We start from the raw sequence: 26,981 nt of genomic DNA, 5'->3' as shown, positions 1-26,981 counted from the left end.
ATCCCCAACCAAACTTGCACCATTGACAACCGTAAGTATTGGTAACATGTTGAATTAAATAAATAAAACTTTATAGAGAAGAAATTTTTTAATATATTAAAACAAATAAATGAATAATTTAATTTAGTAAAATAAATAAATAAAATTTCAGTTATTATTGGGGCAAGACATGTACAACCTATTCGACACCAGAACTAATACATTGTTCAAAAAGTAAATCATTAATTAGATGAACAATTTAGTTATGTAAATAAATAAAACCTATGGATAATAATTTAATTACTTTTGGTAAAATAAATAAATATCCAAACTATATAGATCCAAACCCAACCCATTCACAACCCTAAATATGTAACTCAGGAGGGAGAGAGAGAGAGAGAGAGAGAAATAATTTGTTTATAAAGTAAATTAATTTAGTAAGTTCAGTAAATAATTTTTAACTTAATAGCATAACTAAATAAGTAATTAGGTGAGAAAATGAGAGGAACAAGGAATTTCCTCACCATGATTCTGGCTCTATATGAACTTTAAGCTCATGCTCACGATGTAGGTTCGAAGTTCAACCTAGACTTAGACTTGCGCATAAATATGTTCTTTTGTTCTCGTTAATAATTTTAATCCAAGCTGAGACCTAACCTACTAATAGCCCTAAATATTAGGCTTAGGGAGAGAGATCGAAATAGCAAAATATTTAAATAAATGATTAATTACTTGAATAATTTTGTAAATTAAAAAATAGAAATCTATGGATAATGTTTTACTAAATTTTGTAAAATAAACAAATCAAAAATTTAATTTAATAAAATTACTATATACTCATTTATTATTGGGTGTCGGGTAGAATCAAATAAATAAAAATTTATACATATTAGTTTATCTAAAGTATTTAAATATATAAACGAATAATTTAGTTAGGTAAAATAAATAAAATTTCATTAATCATTCGGACGGGATAGGTACATTCTGTACCACACTAGACCGAACTCGTTGATAACCCAAAAAATAAGGATCCAGAGAAAGAGAAAAATAATTTTTTAACCTAAATAATAAAATCATTATATAATGATCAATTCATTTAGTAAAATAAAAAATAAATATCCAATCTATCTAAAACCGAGCCCGGCCCATTGATAACCCAAAATATTAGACTTGGGAAGGGAGAGATATAATGAAATAATTTTTTGATAAAATTAAATCATTTAGTAAATTAAATAAATAATTTTTTTTAACTTACTAAATTAAATAAATAAATAAATTGCTGAGGAAATAAGAGAGTAAGAAACAATAACGCTTTCCTCATCGGCTCAACTCAAGAGGTAGGTCCAATGGTTGGGTTGGGCTCAAAGTTGGGCTTCAATATATTCTATTGAATAAAGACAAAGTCCAACCCAAACTTGGCACTGCCTGTGAACCAACCTTCTTAATTTGTTAATAAATGATTAATTAATGAAGACAATTAGTTAATTAAATAAATAAAAATCTATGGATAAGAACTTTTTTATTTTGTAAAATATATAATTGAATAATTTAATTTAATAAAAGAAAAAAATATCCAAGCTACCTAGACCAATCCCCACCTGTTGACAACCCTTAAATATTGGACACCGAGCAGTAAGATAGAGAGGGACATAATTAAATAATCTAGTAAATTAAATCAATAAAATATTTTAACTATTTAAAATAAGTAAATAAATAATTATGCAACAAAAAATCCGAGCTTTATATGATGGTCGAGCACATGCTAAAAATCTAGGCTTGATGGTTGGTCTAGGCTTACACTTTGGGCTTAATAAGTTCTGTTGATATAAAGGCAAAGCCCAAACCAGACGTGGCCCAACCAATGAAAAGGTTTAACCCCAACCGATACCTATCGAATTTATAAACCTAAATATTTTGCTCGGGTTGGGGGGGAATGTATGGATTATTAACTACTTGAATAATTTAATAAATTAAATAAATAGGAAACTATGGATACCAATTTAGTTAATTTTGTAAAATAACTAATGATTAATTTGGTTTAGTAAAATAAATAAATAAAATTACATTTAGTATTGGCACGGGACAGGTACATCCTATCCCATATTCACAAAACATATTAGTTAACCTTAAAATAGTCTCTAGGAGAGAGAGAGAGAGAGAGAAATAATTTGTTAGGAAAATAATTAATTAATTAGTTAATTAAAGAATTCAGTAAATTAAGTAAATAGAAATCTATGGATAATAATTTACTTAATTTTATAAAATAGATAAATCAATAGTTAACTTTAACAAAAAAGCATAAATAAATATTCACTTGTGATTGGTGCAAGACTAGTCCAAGCTATCCCCAACCAAACTTGCACCATTGACAACCGTAAGTATTGGTAACATGTTGAATTAAATAAATAAAACTTTATAGAGAAGAAATTTTTTAATATATTAAAACAAATAAATGAATAATTTAATTTAGTAAAATAAATAAATAAAATTTCAGTTATTATTGGGGCAAGACATGTACAACCTATTCGACACCAGAACTAATACATTGTTCAAAAAGTAAATCATTAATTAGATGAACAATTTAGTTATGTAAATAAATAAAACCTATGGATAATAATTTACTTACTTTTGGTAAAATAAATAAATATCCAAACTATCTAGATCCAAACCCAACCCATTCACAACCCTAAATATGTAACTCAGGAGGGAGAGAAAGAGAGAGAGAGAGAGAGAGAGAGAGAGAAATAATTTGTTTATAAAGTAAATTAATTTAGTAAGTTCAGTAAATAATTTTTAACTTAATAGCATAACTAAATAAGTAATTAGGTGAGAAAATGAGAGGAACAAGGAATTTCCTCACCACGATTCAGGCTCTATATGAACTTTAAGCTCATGCTCACGATGTAGGCTCGAAGTTCAACCTGGACTTAGACTTGCGCATAAATATGTTCTTTTGTTCTCGTTAATAATTTTAATCCAAGCTGAGACCTAACCTACTAATAGCCCTAAATATTAGGCTTAGGGAGAGAGATCGAAATAACAAAATATTTAAATAAATGATTAATTACTTGAATAATTTTGTAAATTAAAAAATAGAAATCTATGGATAATATTTTACTAAATTTTGTAAAATAAACAAATCAAAAATTTAATTTAATAAAATTACTATATACTCATTTATTATTGGGTGTCGGGTTGAATCAAATAAATAAAAATTTATACATAATAGTTTATCTAAAGTATTTAAATATATAAACGAATATTTTAGTTTAGTAAAATAAATAAAATTTCATTAATCATTCGAACGGGATAGGTACATTCTGTACCACACTAGACCGAACTCGTTGATAACCCAAAAAATAAGGATCCAGAGAAAGAGAAAAATAAGTTTTTAACTAATTTATTAACCTAAATAATAAAATCATTATATAATGATCAATTCATTTAGTAAAATAAAAAATAAATATCCAATCTATCTAAAACCTAGCCCGGCCCATTGATAACCCAAAATATTAGACTTGGGAAGGGAGAGATATAATGAAATAATTTTTTGATAAAATTAAATCATTTAGTAAATTAAATAAATAAATTTTTTTAACTTACTAAATTAAATAAATAAATAAATTGGTGAGGAAATAAGAGAGTAAGAAACAATAACGCTTTCCTCGTCGGCTCAACTCAAGAGATAGGTCTAATGGTTGGGTCGGGCTCAAAGTTGGGCTTCAATATATTCTATTGAATAAAGACAAAGTCCAACCCAAACTTGGCACTGCCTGTGAACCAACCTTCTTAATTTGTTAATAAATGATTAATTAATGAAGACAATTAGTTAATTAAATAAATAAAAATCTATGGATAAGAACTTTTTTATTTTGTAAAATATATAATTGAATAATTCAATTTAATAAAAGAAAAAAATATCCAAGCTACCTAGACCAATCCCCACCTGTTGACAACCCTTAAATATTGGACACCGAGCAGTAAGATAGAGAGGGACATAATTAAATAATCTAGTAAATTAAATCAATAAAATATTTTAACTATTTAAAATAAGTAAATAAATAATTATGCAACAAAAAATCCGAGCTTTATATGATGGTCGAGCACATGCTAAAAATCTAGGCTTGATGGTTGGTCTAGGCTTACACTTTGGGCTTAATAAGTTCTGTTGATATAAAGGCAAAGCCCAAACCAGACGTGGCCCAACCAATGAAAAGGTTTAACCCCAACCGATACCTATCGAATTTATAAACCTAAATATTTTGCTCGGGTTGGGGGGGAATGTATGGATTATTAACTACTTGAATAATTTAATAAATTAAATAAATAGGAAACTATGGATACCAATTTAGTTAATTTTGTAAAATAACTAATGATTAATTTGGTTTAGTAAAATAAATAAATAAAATTACATTTAGTATTGGCACGGGACAGGTACATCCTATCCCATATTCACAAAACATATTAGTTAACCTTAAAATAGTCTCTAGGAGAGAGAGAGAGAGAGAGAGAAATAATTTGTTAGGAAAATAATTAATTAATTAGTTAATTAAAGAATTCAGTAAATTAAGTAAATAGAAATCTATGGATAATAATTTACTTAATTTTATAAAATAGATAAATCAATAGTTAACTTTAACAAAAAAGCATAAATAAATATTCACTTGTGATTGGTGCAAGACTAGTCCAAGCTATCCCCAACCAAACTTGCACCATTGACAACCGTAAGTATTGGTAACATGTTGAATTAAATAAATAAAACTTTATAGAGAATAAATTTTTTAATATATTAAAACAAATAAATGAATAATTTAATTTAGTAAAATAAATAAATAAAATTTCAGTTATTATTGGGGCAAGACATGTACAACCTATTCGACACCAGAACTAATACATTGTTCAAAAAGTAAATCATTAATTAGATGAACAATTTAGTTATGTAAATAAATAAAACCTATGGATAATAATTTACTTACTTTTGGTAAAATAAATAAATATCCAAACTATCTAGATCCAAACCCAACCCATTCACAACCCTAAATATGTAACTCAGGAGGGAGAGAAAGAGAGAGAGAGAGAGAGAGAGAGAGAGAGAAATAATTTGTTTATAAAGTAAATTAATTTAGTAAGTTCAGTAAATAATTTTTAACTTAATAGCATAACTAAATAAGTAATTAGGTGAGAAAATGAGAGGAACAAGGAATTTCCTCACCATGATTCAGGCTCTATATGAACTTTAAGCTCATGCTCACGATGTAGGCTCGAAGTTCAACCTGGACTTAGACTTGCGCATAAATATGTTCTTTTGTTCTCGTTAATAATTTTAATCCAAGCTGAGACCTAACCTACTAATAGCCCTAAATATTAGGCTTAGGGAGAGAGATCGAAATAACAAAATATTTAAATAAATGATTAATTACTTGAATAATTTTGTAAATTAAAAAATAGAAATCTATGGATAATATTTTACTAAATTTTGTAAAATAAACAAATCAAAAATTTAATTTAATAAAATTACTATATACTCATTTATTATTGGGTGTCGGGTTGAATCAAATAAATAAAAATTTATACATAATAGTTTATCTAAAGTATTTAAATATATAAACGAATATTTTAGTTTAGTAAAATAAATAAAATTTCATTAATCATTCGAACGGGATAGGTACATTCTGTACCACACTAGACCGAACTCGTTGATAACCCAAAAAATAAGGATCCAGAGAAAGAGAAAAATAAGTTTTTAACTAATTTATTAACCTAAATAATAAAATCATTATATAATGATCAATTCAATTAGTAAAATAAAAAATAAATATCCAATCTATCTAAAACCTAGCCCGGCCCATTGATAACCCAAAATATTAGACTTGGGAAGGGAGAGATATAATGAAATAATTTTTTGATAAAATTAAATCATTTAGTAAATTAAATAAATAAATTTTTTTAACTTACTAAATTAAATAAATAAATAAATTGGTGAGGAAATAAGAGAGTAATAAACAATAACGCTTTCCTCGTCGGCTCAACTCAAGAGATAGGTCTAACGGTTGGGTCGGGCTCAAAGTTGGGCTTCAATATATTCTATTGAATAAAGACAAAGTCCAACCCAAACTTGGCACTGCCTGTGAACCAACCTTCTTAATTTGTTAATAAATGATTAATTAATGAAGACAATTAGTTAATTAAATAAATAAAAATCTATGGATAAGAACTTTTTTATTTTGTAAAATATATAATTGAATAATTCAATTTAATAAAAGAAAAAAATATCCAAGCTACCTAGACCAATCCCCACCTGTTGACAACCCTTAAATATTGGACACCGAGCAGTAAGATAGAGAGGGACATAATTAAATAATCTAGTAAATTAAATCAATAAAATATTTTAACTATTTAAAATAAGTAAATAAATAATTATGCAACAAAAAATCCGAGCTTTATATGATGGTCGAGCACATGCTAAAAATCTAGGCTTGATGGTTGGTCTAGGCTTACACTTTGGGCTTAATAAGTTCTGTTGATATAAAGGCAAAGCCCAAACCAGACGTGGCCCAACCAATGAAAAGGTTTAACCCCAACCGATACCTATCGAATTTATAAACCTAAATATTTTGCTCGGGTTGGGGGGGAATGTATGGATTATTAACTACTTGAATAATTTAATAAATTAAATAAATAGGAAACTATGGATACCAATTTAGTTAATTTTGTAAAATAACTAATGATTAATTTGGTTTAGTAAAATAAATAAATAAAATTACATTTAGTATTGGCACGGGACAGGTACATCCTATCCCATATTCACAAAACATATTAGTTAACCTTAAAATAGTCTCTAGGAGAGAGAGAGAGAGAGAGAAATAATTTGTTAGGAAAATAATTAATTAATTAGTTAATTAAAGAATTCAGTAAATTAAGTAAATAGAAATCTATGGATAATAATTTACTTAATTTTATAAAATAGATAAATAAATAGTTAACTTTAACAAAAAAGCATAAATAAATATTCACTTGTGATTGGTGCAAGACTAGTCCAAGCTATCCCCAACCAAACTTGCACCATTGACAACCGTAAGTATTGGTAACATGTTGAATTAAATAAATAAAACTTTATAGAGAAGAAATTTTTTAATATATTAAAACAAATAAATGAATAATTTAATTTAGTAAAATAAATAAATAAAATTTCAGTTATTATTGGGGCAAGACATATACAACCTATTCGACACCAGAACTAATACATTGTTCAAAAAGTAAATCATTAATTAGATGAACAATTTAGTTATGTAAATAAATAAAACCTATGGATAATAATTTAATTACTTTTGGTAAAATAAATAAATATCCAAACTATATAGATCCAAACCCAACCCATTCACAACCCTAAATATGTAACTCAGGAGGGAGAGAGAGAGAGAGAGAGAGAAATAATTTGTTTATAAAGTAAATTAATTTAGTAAGTTCAGTAAATAATTTTTAACTTAATAGCATAACTAAATAAGTAATTAGGTGAGAAAATGAGAGGAACAAGGAATTTCCTCACCATGATTCTGGCTCTATATGAACTTTAAGCTCATGCTCACGATGTAGGTTCGAAGTTCAACCTAGACTTAGACTTGCGCATAAATATGTTCTTTTGTTCTCGTTAATAATTTTAATCCAAGCTGAGACCTAACCTACTAATAGCCCTAAATATTAGGCTTAGGGAGAGAGATCGAAATAGCAAAATATTTAAATAAATGATTAATTACTTGAATAATTTTGTAAATTAAAAAATAGAAATCTATGGATAATGTTTTACTAAATTTTGTAAAATAAACAAATCAAAAATTTAATTTAATAAAATTACTATATACTCATTTATTATTGGGTGTCGGGTAGAATCAAATAAATAAAAATTTATACATATTAGTTTATCTAAAGTATTTAAATATATAAACGAATAATTTAGTTAGGTAAAATAAATAAAATTTCATTAATCATTCGGACGGGAGAGGTACATTCTGTACCACACTAGACCGAACTCGTTGATAACCCAAAAAATAAGGATCCAGAGAAAGAGAAAAATAATTTTTTAACCTAAATAATAAAATCATTATATAATGATCAATTCATTTAGTAAAATAAAAAATAAATATCCAATCTATCTAAAACCGAGCCCGGCCCATTGATAACCCAAAATATTAGACTTGGGAAGGGAGAGATATAATGAAATAATTTTTTGATAAAATTAAATCATTTAGTAAATTAAATAAATAATTTTTTTTAACTTACTAAATTAAATAAATAAATAAATTGCTGAGGAAATAAGAGAGTAAGAAACAATAACGCTTTCCTCATCGGCTCAACTCAAGAGGTAGGTCCAATGGTTGGGTTGGGCTCAAAGTTGGGCTTCAATATATTCTATTGAATAAAGACAAAGTCCAACCCAAACTTGGCACTGCCTGTGAACCAACCTTCTTAATTTGTTAATAAATGATTAATTAATGAAGACAATTAGTTAATTAAATAAATAAAAATCTATGGATAAGAACTTTTTTATTTTGTAAAATATATAATTGAATAATTTAATTTAATAAAAGAAAAAAATATCCAAGCTACCTAGACCAATCCCCACCTGTTGACAACCCTTAAATATTGGACACCGAGCAGTAAGATAGAGAGGGACATAATTAAATAATCTAGTAAATTAAATCAATAAAATATTTTAACTATTTAAAATAAGTAAATAAATAATTATGCAACAAAAAATCCGAGCTTTATATGATGGTCGAGCACATGCTAAAAATCTAGGCTTGATGGTTGGTCTAGGCTTACACTTTGGGCTTAATAAGTTCTGTTGATATAAAGGCAAAGCCCAAACCAGACGTGGCCCAACCAATGAAAAGGTTTAACCCCAACCGATACCTATCGAATTTATAAACCTAAATATTTTGCTCGGGTTGGGGGGGAATGTATGGATTATTAACTACTTGAATAATTTAATAAATTAAATAAATAGGAAACTATGGATACCAATTTAGTTAATTTTGTAAAATAACTAATGATTAATTTGGTTTAGTAAAATAAATAAATAAAATTACATTTAGTATTGGCACGGGACAGGTACATCCTATCCCATATTCACAAAACATATTAGTTAACCTTAAAATAGTCTCTAGGAGAGAGAGAGAGAGAGAGAGAAATAATTTGTTAGGAAAATAATTAATTAATTAGTTAATTAAAGAATTCAGTAAATTAAGTAAATAGAAATCTATGGATAATAATTTACTTAATTTTATAAAATAGATAAATCAATAGTTAACTTTAACAAAAAAGCATAAATAAATATTCACTTGTGATTGGTGCAAGACTAGTCCAAGCTATCCCCAACCAAACTTGCACCATTGACAACCGTAAGTATTGGTAACATGTTGAATTAAATAAATAAAACTTTATAGAGAAGAAATTTTTTAATATATTAAAACAAATAAATGAATAATTTAATTTAGTAAAATAAATAAATAAAATTTCAGTTATTATTGGGGCAAGACATATACAACCTATTCGACACCAGAACTAATACATTGTTCAAAAAGTAAATCATTAATTAGATGAACAATTTAGTTATGTAAATAAATAAAACCTATGGATAATAATTTAATTACTTTTGGTAAAATAAATAAATATCCAAACTATATAGATCCAAACCCAACCCATTCACAACCCTAAATATGTAACTCAGGAGGGAGAGAGAGAGAGAGAGAGAGAGAGAAATAATTTGTTTATAAAGTAAATTAATTTAGTAAGTTCAGTAAATAATTTTTAACTTAATAGCATAACTAAATAAGTAATTAGGTGAGAAAATGAGAGGAACAAGGAATTTCCTCACCATGATTCTGGCTCTATATGAACTTTAAGCTCATGCTCACGATGTAGGTTCGAAGTTCAACCTAGACTTAGACTTGCGCATAAATATGTTCTTTTGTTCTCGTTAATAATTTTAATCCAAGCTGAGACCTAACCTACTAATAGCCCTAAATATTAGGCTTAGGGAGAGAGATCGAAATAGCAAAATATTTAAATAAATGATTAATTACTTGAATAATTTTGTAAATTAAAAAATAGAAATCTATGGATAATGTTTTACTAAATTTTGTAAAATAAACAAATCAAAATTTTAATTTAATAAAATTACTATATACTCATTTATTATTGGGTGTCGGGTAGAATCAAATAAATAAAAATTTATACATATTAGTTTATCTAAAGTATTTAAATATATAAACGAATAATTTAGTTAGGTAAAATAAATAAAATTTCATTAATCATTCGGACGGGATAGGTACATTCTGTACCACACTAGACCGAACTCGTTGATAACCCAAAAAATAAGGATCCAGAGAAAGAGAAAAATAATTTTTTAACCTAAATAATAAAATCATTATATAATGATCAATTCATTTAGTAAAATAAAAAATAAATATCCAATCTATCTAAAACCGAGCCCGGCCCATTGATAACCCAAAATATTAGACTTGGGAAGGGAGAGATATAATGAAATAATTTTTTGATAAAATTAAATCATTTAGTAAATTAAATAAATAATTTTTTTTAACTTACTAAATTAAATAAATAAATAAATTGGTGAGGAAATAAGAGAGTAAGAAACAATAACGCTTTCCTCATCGGCTCAACTCAAGAGGTAGGTCCAATGGTTGGGTTGGGCTCAAAGTTGGGCTTCAATATATTCTATTGAATAAAGACAAAGTCCAACCCAAACTTGGCACTGCCTGTGAACCAACCTTCTTAATTTGTTAATAAATGATTAATTAATGAAGACAATTAGTTAATTAAATAAATAAAAATCTATGGATAAGAACTTTTTTATTTTGTAAAATATATAATTGAATAATTTAATTTAATAAAAGAAAAAAATATCCAAGCTACCTAGACCAATCCCCACCTGTTGACAACCCTTAAATATTGGACACCGAGCAGTAAGATAGAGAGGGACATAATTAAATAATCTAGTAAATTAAATCAATAAAATATTTTAACTATTTAAAATAAGTAAATAAATAATTATGCAACAAAAAATCCGAGCTTTATATGATGGTCGAGCACATGCTAAAAATCTAGGCTTGATGGTTGGTCTAGGCTTACACTTTGGGCTTAATAAGTTCTGTTGATATAAAGGCAAAGCCCAAACCAGACGTGGCCCAACCAATGAAAAGGTTTAACCCCAACCGATACCTATCGAATTTATAAACCTAAATATTTTGCTCGGGTTGGGGGGGAATGTATGGATTATTAACTACTTGAATAATTTAATAAATTAAATAAATAGGAAACTATGGATACCAATTTAGTTAATTTTGTAAAATAACTAATGATTAATTTGGTTTAGTAAAATAAATAAATAAAATTACATTTAGTATTGGCACGGGACAGGTACATCCTATCCCATATTCACAAAACATATTAGTTAACCTTAAAATAGTCTCTAGGAGAGAGAGAGAGAGAGAGAGAAATAATTTGTTAGGAAAATAATTAATTAATTAGTTAATTAAAGAATTCAGTAAATTAAGTAAATAGAAATCTATGGATAATAATTTACTTAATTTTATAAAATAGATAAATCAATAGTTAACTTTAACAAAAAAGCATAAATAAATATTCACTTGTGATTGGTGCAAGACTAGTCCAAGCTATCCCCAACCAAACTTGCACCATTGACAACCGTAAGTATTGGTAACATGTTGAATTAAATAAATAAAACTTTATAGAGAAGAAATTTTTTAATATATTAAAACAAATAAATGAATAATTTAATTTAGTAAAATAAATAAATAAAATTTCAGTTATTATTGGGGCAAGACATATACAACCTATTCGACACCAGAACTAATACATTGTTCAAAAAGTAAATCATTAATTAGATGAACAATTTAGTTATGTAAATAAATAAAACCTATGGATAATAATTTAATTACTTTTGGTAAAATAAATAAATATCCAAACTATATAGATCCAAACCCAACCCATTCACAACCCTAAATATGTAACTCAGGAGGGAGAGAGAGAGAGAGAGAGAGAGAAATAATTTGTTTATAAAGTAAATTAATTTAGTAAGTTCAGTAAATAATTTTTAACTTAATAGCATAACTAAATAAGTAATTAGGTGAGAAAATGAGAGGAACAAGGAATTTCCTCACCATGATTCTGGCTCTATATGAACTTTAAGCTCATGCTCACGATGTAGGTTCGAAGTTCAACCTAGACTTAGACTTGCGCATAAATATGTTCTTTTGTTCTCGTTAATAATTTTAATCCAAGCTGAGACCTAACCTACTAATAGCCCTAAATATTAGGCTTAGGGAGAGAGATCGAAATAGCAAAATATTTAAATAAATGATTAATTACTTGAATAATTTTGTAAATTAAAAAATAGAAATCTATGGATAATGTTTTACTAAATTTTGTAAAATAAACAAATCAAAATTTTAATTTAATAAAATTACTATATACTCATTTATTATTGGGTGTCGGGTAGAATCAAATAAATAAAAATTTATACATATTAGTTTATCTAAAGTATTTAAATATATAAACGAATAATTTAGTTAGGTAAAATAAATAAAATTTCATTAATCATTCGGACGGGATAGGTACATTCTGTACCACACTAGACCGAACTCGTTGATAACCCAAAAAATAAGGATCCAGAGAAAGAGAAAAATAATTTTTTAACCTAAATAATAAAATCATTATATAATGATCAATTCATTTAGTAAAATAAAAAATAAATATCCAATCTATCTAAAACCGAGCCCGGCCCATTGATAACCCAAAATATTAGACTTGGGAAGGGAGAGATATAATGAAATAATTTTTTGATAAAATTAAATCATTTAGTAAATTAAATAAATAATTTTTTTTAACTTACTAAATTAAATAAATAAATAAATTGCTGAGGAAATAAGAGAGTAAGAAACAATAACGCTTTCCTCATCGGCTCAACTCAAGAGGTAGGTCCAATGGTTGGGTTGGGCTCAAAGTTGGGCTTCAATATATTCTATTGAATAAAGACAAAGTCCAACCCAAACTTGGCACTGCCTGTGAACCAACCTTCTTAATTTGTTAATAAATGATTAATTAATGAAGACAATTAGTTAATTAAATAAATAAAAATCTATGGATAAGAACTTTTTTATTTTGTAAAATATATAATTGAATAATTTAATTTAATAAAAGAAAAAAATATCCAAGCTACCTAGACCAATCCCCACCTGTTGACAACCCTTAAATATTGGACACCGAGCAGTAAGATAGAGAGGGACATAATTAAATAATCTAGTAAATTAAATCAATAAAATATTTTAACTATTTAAAATAAGTAAATAAATAATTATGCAACAAAAAATCCGAGCTTTATATGATGGTCGAGCACATGCTAAAAATCTAGGCTTGATGGTTGGTCTAGGCTTACACTTTGGGCTTAATAAGTTCTGTTGATATAAAGGCAAAGCCCAAACCAGACGTGGCCCAACCAATGAAAAGGTTTAACCCCAACCGATACCTATCGAATTTATAAACCTAAATATTTTGCTCGGGTTGGGGGGGAATGTATGGATTATTAACTACTTGAATAATTTAATAAATTAAATAAATAGGAAACTATGGATACCAATTTAGTTAATTTTGTAAAATAACTAATGATTAATTTGGTTTAGTAAAATAAATAAATAAAATTACATTTAGTATTGGCACGGGACAGGTACATCCTATCCCATATTCACAAAACATATTAGTTAACCTTAAAATAGTCTCTAGGAGAGAGAGAGAGAGAGAGAGAAATAATTTGTTAGGAAAATAATTAATTAATTAGTTAATTAAAGAATTCAGTAAATTAAGTAAATAGAAATCTATGGATAATAATTTACTTAATTTTATAAAATAGATAAATCAATAGTTAACTTTAACAAAAAAGCATAAATAAATATTCACTTGTGATTGGTGCAAGACTAGTCCAAGCTATCCCCAACCAAACTTGCACCATTGACAACCGTAAGTATTGGTAACATGTTGAATTAAATAAATAAAACTTTATAGAGAAGAAATTTTTTAATATATTAAAACAAATAAATGAATAATTTAATTTAGTAAAATAAATAAATAAAATTTCAGTTATTATTGGGGCAAGACATATACAACCTATTCGACACCAGAACTAATACATTGTTCAAAAAGTAAATCATTAATTAGATGAACAATTTAGTTATGTAAATAAATAAAACCTATGGATAATAATTTAATTACTTTTGGTAAAATAAATAAATATCCAAACTATATAGATCCAAACCCAACCCATTCACAACCCTAAATATGTAACTCAGGAGGGAGAGAGAGAGAGAGAGAGAGAGAAATAATTTGTTTATAAAGTAAATTAATTTAGTAAGTTCAGTAAATAATTTTTAACTTAATAGCATAACTAAATAAGTAATTAGGTGAGAAAATGAGAGGAACAAGGAATTTCCTCACCATGATTCTGGCTCTATATGAACTTTAAGCTCATGCTCACGATGTAGGCTCGAAGTTCAACCTAGACTTAGACTTGCGCATAAATATGTTCTTTTGTTCTCGTTAATAATTTTAATCCAAGCTGAGACCTAACCTACTAATAGCCCTAAATATTAGGCTTAGGGAGAGAGATCGAAATAGCAAAATATTTAAATAAATGATTAATTACTTGAATAATTTTGTAAATTAAAAAATAGAAATCTATGGATAATGTTTTACTAAATTTTGTAAAATAAACAAATCAAAAATTTAATTTAATAAAATTACTATATACTCATTTATTATTGGGTGTCGGGTTGAATCAAATAAATAAAAATTTATACATATTAGTTTATCTAAAGTATTTAAATATATAAACGAATAATTTAGTTAGGTAAAATAAATAAAATTTCATTAATCATTCGGACGGGATAGGTACATTCTGTACCACACTAGACCGAACTCGTTGATAACCCAAAAAATAAGGATCCAGAGAAAGAGAAAAATAAGTTTTTATCTAATTTATTAACCTAAATAATAAAATCATTATATAATGATCAATTCATTTAGTAAAATAAAAAATAAATATCCAATCTATCTAAAACCTAGCCCGGCCCATTGATAACCCAAAATATTAGACTTGGGAAGGGAGAGATATAATGAAATAATTTTTTGATAAAATTAAATCATTTAGTAAATTAAATAAATAATTTTTTTTAACTTACTAAATTAAATAAATAAATAAATTGGTGAGGAAATAAGAGAGTAAGAAACAATAACGCTTTCCTCGTCGGCTCAACTCAAGAGGTAGGTCCAATGGTTGGGTTGGGCTCAAAGTTGGGCTTCAATATATTCTATTGAATAAAGACAAAGTCCAACCCAAACTTGGCACTGCCTGTGAACCAACCTTCTTAATTTGTTAATAAATGATTAATTAATGAAGACAATTAGTTAATTAAATAAATAAAAATCTATGGATAAGAACTTTTTTATTTTGTAAAATATATAATTGAATAATTCAATTTAATAAAAGAAAAAAATATCCAAGCTACCTAGACCAATCCCCACCTGTTGACAACCCTTAAATATTGGACACCGAGCAGTAAGATAGAGAGGGACATAATTAAATAATCTAGTAAATTAAATCAATAAAATATTTTAACTATTTAAAATAAGTAAATAAATAATTATGCAACAAAAAATCCGAGCTTTATATGATGGTCGAGCACATGCTAAAAATCTAGGCTTGATGGTTGGTCTAGGCTTACACTTTGGGCTTAATAAGTTCTGTTGATATAAAGGCAAAGCCCAAACCAGACGTGGCCCAACCAATGAAAAGGTTTAACCCCAACCGATACCTATCGAATTTATAAACCTAAATATTTTGCTCGGGTTGGGGGGGAATGTATGGATTATTAACTACTTGAATAATTTAATAAATTAAATAAATAGGAAACTATGGATACCAATTTAGTTAATTTTGTAAAATAACTAATGATTAATTTGGTTTAGTAAAATAAATAAATAAAATTACATTTAGTATTGGCACGGGACAGGTACATCCTATCCCATATTCACAAAACATATTAGTTAACCTTAAAATAGTCTCTAGGAGAGAGAGAGAGAGAGAGAAATAATTTGTTAGGAAAATAATTAATTAATTAGTTAATTAAAGAATTCAGTAAATTAAGTAAATAGAAATCTATGGATAATAATTTACTTAATTTTATAAAATAGATAAATCAATAGTTAACTTTAACAAAAAAGCATAAATAAATATTCACTTGTGATTGGTGCAAGACTAGTCCAAGCTATCCCCAACCAAACTTGCACCATTGACAACCGTAAGTATTGGTAACATGTTGAATTAAATAAATAAAACTTTATAGAGAAGAAATTTTTTAATATATTAAAACAAATAAATGAATAATTTAATTTAGTAAAATAAATAAATAAAATTTCAGTTATTATTGGGGCAAGACATGTACAACCTATTCGACACCAGAACTAATACATTGTTCAAAAAGTAAATCATTAATTAGATGAACAATTTAGTTATGTAAATAAATAAAACCTATGGATAATAATTTACTTACTTTTGGTAAAATAAATAAATATCCAAACTATCTAGATCCAAACCCAACCCATTCACAACCCTAAATATGTAACTCAGGAGGGAGAGAGAGAGAGAGAGAGAGAGAGAGAGAGAGAAATAATTTGTTTATAAAGTAAATTAATTTAGTAAGTTCAGTAAATAATTTTTAACTTAATAGCATAACTAAATAAGTAATTAGGTGAGAAAATGAGAGGAACAAGGAATTTCCTCACCACGATTCAGGCTCTATATGAACTTTAAGCTCATGCTCACGATGTAGGCTCGAAGTTCAACCTGGACTTAGACTTGCGCATAAATATGTTCTTTTGTTCTCGTTAATAATTTTAATCCAAGCTGAGACCTAACCTACTAATAGCCCTAAATATTAGGCTTAGGGAGAGAGATCGAAATAGCAAAATATTTAAATAAATGATTAATTACTTGAATAATTTTGTAAATTAAAAAATAGAAATCTATGGATAATATTTTACTAAATTTTGTAAAATAAACAAATCAAAAATTTAATTTAATAAAATTACTATATACTCATTTATTATTGGGTGTCGGGTTGAATCAAATAAATAAAAATTTATACATATTAGTTTATCTAAAGTATTTAAATATATAAACGAATAATTTAGTTTAGTAAAATAAATAAAATTTCATTAATCATTCGGACGGGATAGGTACATTCTGTACCACACTAGACCGAACTCGTTGATAACCCAAAAAATAAGGATCCAGAGAAAGAGAAAAATAAGTTTTTATCTAATTTATTAACCTAAATAATAAAATCATTATATAATGATCAATTCATTTAGTAAAATAAAAAATAAATATCCAATCTATCTAAAACCTAGCCCGGCCCATTGATAACCCAAAATATTAGACTTGGGAAGGGAGAGATATAATGAAATAATTTTTTGATAAAATTAAATCATTTAGTAAATTAAATAAATAAATTTTTTTAACTTACTAAATTAAATAAATAAATAAATTGGTGAGGAAATAAGAGAGTAAGAAACAATAACGCTTTCCTCGTCGGCTCAACTCAAGAGATAGGTCTAATGGTTGGGTCGGGCTCAAAGTTGGGCTTCAATATATTCTATTGAATAAAGACAAAGTCCAACCCAAACTTGGCACTGCCTGTGAACCAACCTTCTTAATTTGTTAATAAATGATTAATTAATGAAGACAATTAGTTAATTAAATAAATAAAAATCTATGGATAAGAACTTTTTTATTTTGTAAAATATATAATTGAATAATTCAATTTAATAAAAGAAAAAAATATCCAAGCTACCTAGACCAATCCCCACCTGTTGACAACCCTTAAATATTGGACACCGAGCAGTAAGATAGAGAGGGACATAATTAAATAATCTAGTAAATTAAATCAATAAAATATTTTAACTATTTAAAATAAGTAAATAAATAATTATGCAACAAAAAATCCGAGCTTTATATGATGGTCGAGCACATGCTAAAAATCTAGGCTTGATGGTTGGTCTAGGCTTACACTTTGGGCCTTAATAAGTTCTGTTGATATAAAGGCAAAGCCCAAACCAGACGTGGCCCAACCAATGAAAAGGTTTAACCCCAACCGATACCTATCCAATTTATAAACCTAAATATTTTGCTCGGGTTGGGGGGGAATGTATGGATTATTAACTACTTGAATAATTTAATAAATTAAATAAATAGGAAACTATGGATACCAATTTAGTTAATTTTGTAAAATAACTAATGATTAATTTGGTTTAGTAAAATAAATAAATAAAATTACATTTAGTATTGGCACGGGACAGGTACATCCTATCCCATATTCACAAAACATATTAGTTAACCTTAAAATAGTCTCTAGGAGGGAGAGAGAGAGAGAGAAATAATTTGTTAGGAAAATAATTAATTAATTAGTTAATTAAAGAATTCAGTAAATTAAGTAAATAGAAATCTATGGATAATAATTTACTTAATTTTATAAAATAGATAAATCAATAGTTAACTTTAACAAAAAAGCATAAATAAATATTCACTTGTGATTGGTGCAAGACTAGTCCAAGCTATCCCCAACCAAACTTGCACCATTGACAACCGTAAGTATTGGTAACATGTTGAATTAAATAAATAAAACTTTATAGAGAAGAAATTTTTTAATATATTAAAACAAATAAATGAATAATTTAATTTAGTAAAATAAATAAATAAAATTTCAGTTATTATTGGGGCAAGACATGTACAACCTATTCGACACCAGAACTAATACATTGTTCAAAAAGTAAATCATTAATTAGATGAACAATTTAGTTATGTAAATAAATAAAACCTATGGATAATAATTTACTTACTTTTGGTAAAATAAATAAATATCCAAACTATCTAGATCCAAACCCAACCCATTCACAACCCTAAATATGTAACTCAGGAGGGAGAGAGAGAGAGAGAGAGAGAGAGAGAGAGAAATAATTTGTTTATAAAGTAAATTAATTTAGTAAGTTCAGTAAATAATTTTTAACTTAATAGCATAACTAAATAAGTAATTAGGTGAGAAAATGAGAGGAACAAGGAATTTCCTCACCACGATTCAGGCTCTATATGAACTTTAAGCTCATGCTCACGATGTAGGCTCGAAGTTCAACCTGGACTTAGACTTGCGCATAAATATGTTCTTTTGTTCTCGTTAATAATTTTAATCCAAGCTGAGACCTAACCTACTAATAGCCCTAAATATTAGGCTTAGGGAGAGAGATCGAAATAGCAAAATATTTAAATAAATGATTAATTACTTGAATAATTTTGTAAATTAAAAAATAGAAATCTATGGATAATATTTTACTAAATTTTGTAAAATAAACAAATCAAAATTTTAATTTAATAAAATTACTATATACTCATTTATTATTGGGTGTCGGGTTGAATCAAATAAATAAAAATTTATACATATTAGTTTATCTAAAGTATTTAAATATATAAACGAATAATTTAGTTTAGTAAAATAAATAAAATTTCATTAATCATTCGGACGGGATAGGTACATTCTGTACCAGACTAGACCGAACTCGTTGATAACCCAAAAAATAAGGATCCAGAGAAAGAGAAAAATAAGTTTTTATCTAATTTATTAACCTAAATAATAAAATCATTATATAATGATCAATTCATTTAGTAAAATAAAAAATAAATATCCAATCTATCTAAAACCTAGCCCGGCCCATTGATAACCCAAAATATTAGACTTGGGAAGGGAGAGATATAATGAAATAATTTTTTGATAAAATTAAATCATTTAGTAAATTAAATAAATAATTTTTTTTAACTTATTAAATTAAATAAATAAATAAATTGGTGAGGAAATAAGAGAGTAAGAAACAATAACGCTTTCCTCGTCGGCTCAACTCAAGAGATAGGTCTAATGGTTGGGTCGGGCTCAAAGTTGGGCTTCAATATATTCTATTGAATAAAGACAAAGTCCAACCCAAACTTGGCACTGCCTGTGAACCAACCTTCTTAATTTGTTAATAAATGATTAATTAATGAAGACAATTAGTTAATTAAATAAATAAAAATCTATGGATAAGAACTTTTTTATTTTGTAAAATATATAATTGAATAATTCAATTTAATAAAATAAAAAAATATCCAAGCTACCTAGACCAATCCCCACCTGTTGACAACCCTTAAATATTGGACACCGAGCAGTAAGATAGAGAGGGACATAATTAAATAATCTAGTAAATAAAGTCAATAAAATATTTTAACTATTTAAAATAAGTAAATAAATAATTATGCAACAAAAAATCCGAGCTTTATATGATGGTCGAGCACATGCTAAAAATCTAGGCTTGATGGTTCGTCTAGGCTTAGACGGGCCTTAATAAGTTCTGTTGATATAAAGGCAAAGCCCAAACCAGACGTGGCCCAACCAATGAAAAGGTTTAACCCCAACCGATACCTATCCAATTTATAAACCTAAATATTTTGCTCGGGTTGGGGGGGAATGTATGGATTATTAACTACTTGAATAATTTAATAAATTAAATAAATAGGAAACTATGGATACCAATTTAGTTAATTTTGTAAAATAACTAATGATTAATTTGGTTTAGTAAAATAAATAAATAAAATTACATTTAGTATTGGCACGGGACAGGTACATCCTATCCCATATTCACAAAACATATTAGTTAACCTTAAAATAGTCTCTAGGAGGGAGAGAGAGAGAGAGAATAATTTGTTAGGAAAATAATTAATTAATTAGTTAATTAAAGAATTCAGTAAATTAAGTAAATAGAAATCTATGGATAATAATTTACTTAATTTTATAAAATAGATAAATCAATAGTTAACTTTAACAAAAAAGCATAAATAAATATTCACTTGTGATTGGTGCAAGACTAGTCCAAGCTATCCCCAACCAAACTTGCACCATTGACAACTGTAAGTATTGGTAACATGTTGAATTAAATAAATAAAACTTTATAGAGAAGAAATTTTTTAATATATTAAAACAAATAAATGAATAATTTAATTTAGTAAAATAAATAAATAAAATTTCAGTTATTATTGGGGCAAGACATGTACAACCTATTCGACACCAGAACTAATACATTGTTCAAAAAGTAAATCATTAATTAGATGAACAATTTAGTTATGTAAATAAATAAAACCTATGGATAATAATTTACTTACTTTTGGTAAAATAAATAAATATCCAAACTATCTAGATCCAAACCCAACCCATTCACAACCCTAAATATGTAACTCAGGAGGGAGAGAGAGAGAGAGAGAGAGAGAGAGAGAGAGAAATAATTTGTTTATAAAGTAAATTAATTTAGTAAGTTCAGTAAATAATTTTTAACTTAATAGCATAACTAAATAAGTAATTAGGTGATAAAATGAGAGGAACAAGGAATTTCCTCACCACGATTCAGGCTCTATATGAACTTTAAGCTCATGCTCACGATGTAGGCTCGAAGTTCAACCTGGACTTAGACTTGCGCATAAATATGTTCTTTTGTTCTCGTTAATAATTTTAATCCAAGCTGAGACCTAACCTACTAATAGCCCTAAATATTAGGCTTAGGGAGAGAGATCGAAATAGCAAAATATTTAAATAAATGATTAATTACTTGAATAATTTTGTAAATTAAAAAATAGAAATCTATGGATAATATTTTACTAAATTTTGTAAAATAAACAAATCAAAATTTTAATTTAATAAAATTACTATATACTCATTTATTATTGGGTGTCGGGTTGAATCAAATAAATAAAAATTTATACATATTAGTTTATCTAAAGTATTTAAATATATAAACGAATAATTTAGTTTAGTAAAATAAATAAAATTTCATTAATCATTCGGACGGGATAGGTACATTCTGTACCAGACTAGACCGAACTCGTTGATAAACCAAAAAATAAGGATCCAGAGAAAGAGAAAAATAAGTTTTTATCTAATTTATTAACCTAAATAATAAAATCATTATATAATGATCAATTCATTTAGTAAAATAAAAAATAAATATCCAATCTATCTAAAACCTAGCCCGGCCCATTGATAACCCAAAATATTAGACTTGGGAAGGGAGAGATATAATGAAATAATTTTTTGATAAAATTAAATCATTTAGTAAATTAAATAAATAAATTTTTTTAACTTATTAAATTAAATAAATAAATAAATTGGTGAGGAAATAAGAGAGTAAGAAACAATAACGCTTTCCTCGTCGGCTCAACTCAAGAGATAGGTCTAATGGTTGGGTCGGGCTCAAAGTTGGGCTTCAATATATTCTATTGAATAAAGACAAAGTCCAACCCAAACTTGGCACTGCCTGTGAACCAACCTTCTTAATTTGTTAATAAATGATTAATTAATGAAGACAATTAGTTAATTAAATAAATAAAAATCTATGGATAAGAACTTTTTTATTTTGTAAAATATATAATTGAATAATTCAATTTAATAAAATAAAAAAATATCCAAGCTACCTAGACCAATCCCCACCTGTTGACAACCCTTAAATATTGGACACCGAGCAGTAAGATAGAGAGGGACATAATTAAATAATCTAGTAAATAAAGTCAATAAAATATTTTAACTATTTAAAATAAGTAAATAAATAATTATGCAACAAAAAATCCGAGCTTTATATGATGGTCGAGCACATGCTAAAAATCTAGGCTTGCTGGTTCGTCTAGGCTTACACGGGCTTAATAAGTTCTGTTGATATAAAGGCAAAGCCCAAACCAGACGTGGCCCAACCAATGAAAAGGTTTAACCCCAACCGATACCTATCCAATTTATAAACCTAAATATTTTGCTCGGGTTGGGGGGGAATGTATGGATTATTAACTACTTGAATAATTTAATAAATTAAATAAATAGGAAACTATGGATACCAATTTAGTTAATTTTGTAAAATAACTAATGATTAATTTGGTTTAGTAAAATAAATAAATAAAATTACATTTAGTATTGGCACGGGACAGGTACATCCTATCCCATATTCACAAAACATATTAGTTAACCTTAAAATAGTCTCTAGGAGGGAGAGAGAGAGAGAGAAATAATTTGTTAGGAAAATAATTAATTAATTAGTTAATTAAAGAATTCAGTAAATTAAGTAAATAGAAATCTATGGATAATAATTTACTTAATTTTATAAAATAGATAAATCAATAGTTAACTTTAACAAAAAAGCATAAATAAATATTCACTTGTGATTGGTGCAAGACTAGTCCAAGCTATCCCCAACCAAACTTGCACCATTGACAACCGTAAGTATTGGTAACATGTTGAATTAAATAAATAAAACTTTATAGAGAAGAAATTTTTTAATATATTAAAACAAATAAATGAATAATTTAATTTAGTAAAATAAATAAATAAAATTTCAGTTATTATTGGGGCAAGACATGTACAACCTATTCGACACCAGAACTAATACATTGTTCAAAAAGTAAATCATTAATTAGATGAACAATTTAGTTATGTAAATAAATAAAACCTATGGATAATAATTTACTTACTTTTGGTAAAATAAATAAATATCCAAACTATCTAGATCCAAACCCAACCCATTCACAACCCTAAATATGTAACTCAGGAGGGAGAGAGAGAGAGAGAGAGAGAGAGAGAGAGAGAGAGAGAGAGAGAAATAATTTGTTTATAAAGTAAATTAATTTAGTAAGTTCAGTAAATAATTTTTAACTTAATAGCATAACTAAATAAGTAATTAGGTGACAAAATGAGAGGAACAAGGAATTTCCTCACCACGATTCAGGCTCTATATGAACTTTAAGCTCATGCTCACGATGTAGGCTCGAAGTTCAACCTGGACTTAGACTTGCGCATAAATATGTTCTTTTGTTCTCGTTAATAATTTTAATCCAAGCTGAGACCTAACCTACTAATAGCCCTAAATATTAGGCTTAGGGAGAGAGATCGAAATAGCAAAATATTTAAATAAATGATTAATTACTTGAATAATTTTGTAAATTAAAAAATAGAAATCTATGGATAATATTTTACTAAATTTTGTAAAATAAACAAATCAAAATTTTAATTTAATAAAATTACTATATACTCATTTATTATTGGGTGTCGGGTTGAATCAAATAAATAAAAATTTATACATATTAGTTTATCTAAAGTATTTAAATATATAAACGAATAATTTAGTTTAGTAAAATAAATAAAATTTCATTAATCATTCGAACGGGATAGGTACATTCTGTACCAGACTAGACCGAACTCGTTGATAAACCAAAAAATAAGGATCCAGAGAAAGAGAAAAATAAGTTTTTATCTAATTTATTAACCTAAATAATAAAATCATTATATAATGATCAATTCATTTAGTAAAATAAAAAATAAATATCCAATCTATCTAAAACCTAGCCCGGCCCATTGATAACCCAAAATATTAGACTTGGGAAGGGAGAGATATAATGAAATAATTTTTTGATAAAATTAAATCATTTAGTAAATTAAATAAATAAATTTTTTTAACTTATTAAATTAAATAAATAAATAAATTGGTGAGGAAATAAGAGAGTAAGAAACAATAACGGTTTCCTCGTCGGCTCAACTCAAGAGATAGGTCTAATGGTTGGGTCGGGCTCAAAGTTGGGCTTCAATATATTCTATTGAATAAAGACAAAGTCCAACCCAAACTTGGCACTGCCTGTGAACCAACCTTCTTAATTTGTTAATAAATGATTAATTAATGAAGACAATTAGTTAATTAAATAAATAAAAATCTATGGATAAGAACTTTTTTATTTTGTAAAATATATAATTGAATAATTCAATTTAATAAAATAAAAAAATATCCAAGCTACCTAGACCAATCCCCACCTGTTGACAACCCTTAAATATTGGACACCGAGCAGTAAGATAGAGAGGGACATAATTAAATAATCTAGTAAATAAAGTCAATAAAATATTTTAACTATTTAAAATAAGTAAATAAATAATTATGCAACAAAAAATCCGAGCTTTATATGATGGTTGAGCACATGCTAAAAATCTAGGCTTGCTGGTTCGTCTAGGCTTAGACGGGCCATAATAAGTTCTGCTGATATAAAGGCAAAGCCCAAACCAGACGTGGCCCAACCAATGAAAAGGTTTAACCCCAACCGATACCTATCCAATTTATAAACCTAAATATTTTGCTCGGGTTGGGGGGGAATGTATGGATTATTAACTACTTGAATAATTTAATAAATTAAATAAATAGGAAACTATGGATACCAATTTAGTTAATTTTGTAAAATAACTAATGATTAATTTGGTTTAGTAAAATAAATAAATAAAATTACATTTAGTATTGGCACGGGACAGGTACATCCTATCCCATATTCACAAAACATATTAGTTAACCTTAAAATAGTCTCTAGGAGGGAGAGAGAGAGAGAGAAATAATTTGTTAGGAAAATAATTAATTAATTAGTTAATTAAAGAATTCAGTAAATTAAGTAAATAGAAATCTATGGATAATAATTTACTTAATTTTATAAAATAGATAAATCAATAGTTAACTTTAACAAAAAAGCATAAATAAATATTCACTTGTGATTGGTGCAAGACTAGTCCAAGCTATCCCCAACCAAACTTGCAACATTGACAACTGTAAGTATTGGTAACATGTTGAATTAAATAAATAAAACTTTATAGAGAAGAAATTTTTTAATATATTAAAACAAATAAATGAATAATTTAATTTAGTAAAATAAATAAATAAAATTTCAGTTATTATTGGGGCAAGACATGTACAACCTATTCGACACCAGAACTAATTCATTGTTCAAAAAGTAAATCATTAATTAGATGAACAATTTAGTTATGTAAATAAATAAAACCTATGGATAATAATTTACTTACTTTTGGTAAAATAAATAAATATCCAAACTATCTAGATCCAAACCCAACCCATTCACAACCCTAAATATGTAACTCAGGAGGGAGAGAGAGAAATAATTTGTTTATAAAGTAAATTAATTTAGTAAGTTCAGTAAATAATTTTTAACTTAATAGCATAACTAAATAAGTAATTAGGTGAGAAAATGAGAGGAACAAGGAATTTCCTCACCATGATTCAGGCTCTATATGAACTTTAAGCTCATGCTCACGATGTAGGCTCGAAGTTCAACCTGGACTTAGACTTGCGCATAAATATGTTCTTTTGTTCTCGTTAATAATTTTAATCCAAGGTGAGTCCTAACCTACTAATAGCCCTAAATATTAGGCTTAGGGAGAGAGATCGAAATAACAAAATATTTAAATAAATGATTAATTACTTGAATAATTTTGTAAATTAAAAAATAGAAATCGATGGATAATATTTTACTAAATTTTGTAAAATAAACAAATCAAAAATTTAATTTAATAAAATTACTCTATACTCATTTATTATTCGGTGTCGGGTTGAATCAAATAAATAAAAATTTATACATAATAGTTTATCTAAAGTATTTAAATATATAAACGAATAATTTAGTTTAGTAAAATAAATAAAATTTCATTAATCATTCGGACGGGATAGGTACATTCTGTACCAGACTAGACCGAAGTCGTTGATAACCCAAAAAATAAGGATCCAGAGAGAGAGAAAAATAAGTTTTTATCTAATTTATTAACCTAAATAATAAAATCATTATATAATGATCAATTCATTTAGTAAAATAAAAAATAAATATCCAATCTATCTAAAACCTAGCCCGGCCCATTGATAACCCAAAATATTAGACTTGGGAAGGGAGAGATATAATGAAATAATTTTTTGATAAAATTAAATCATTTAGTAAATTAAATAAATAAATTTTTTTAACTTACTAAATTTAATAAATAAATAAATTG

The sequence above is a fragment of the Nelumbo lutea genome, chromosome 6, assembly GCF_056320005.1.
Source record: "Nelumbo lutea isolate HS-2025 chromosome 6, American lotus-T2T, whole genome shotgun sequence".
Taxonomy (NCBI): Eukaryota; Viridiplantae; Streptophyta; class Magnoliopsida; order Proteales; family Nelumbonaceae; genus Nelumbo; species Nelumbo lutea.
The sequence above is the reverse complement of the archived record's forward strand: the minus strand, read 5'-3'. Positions refer to the sequence as shown.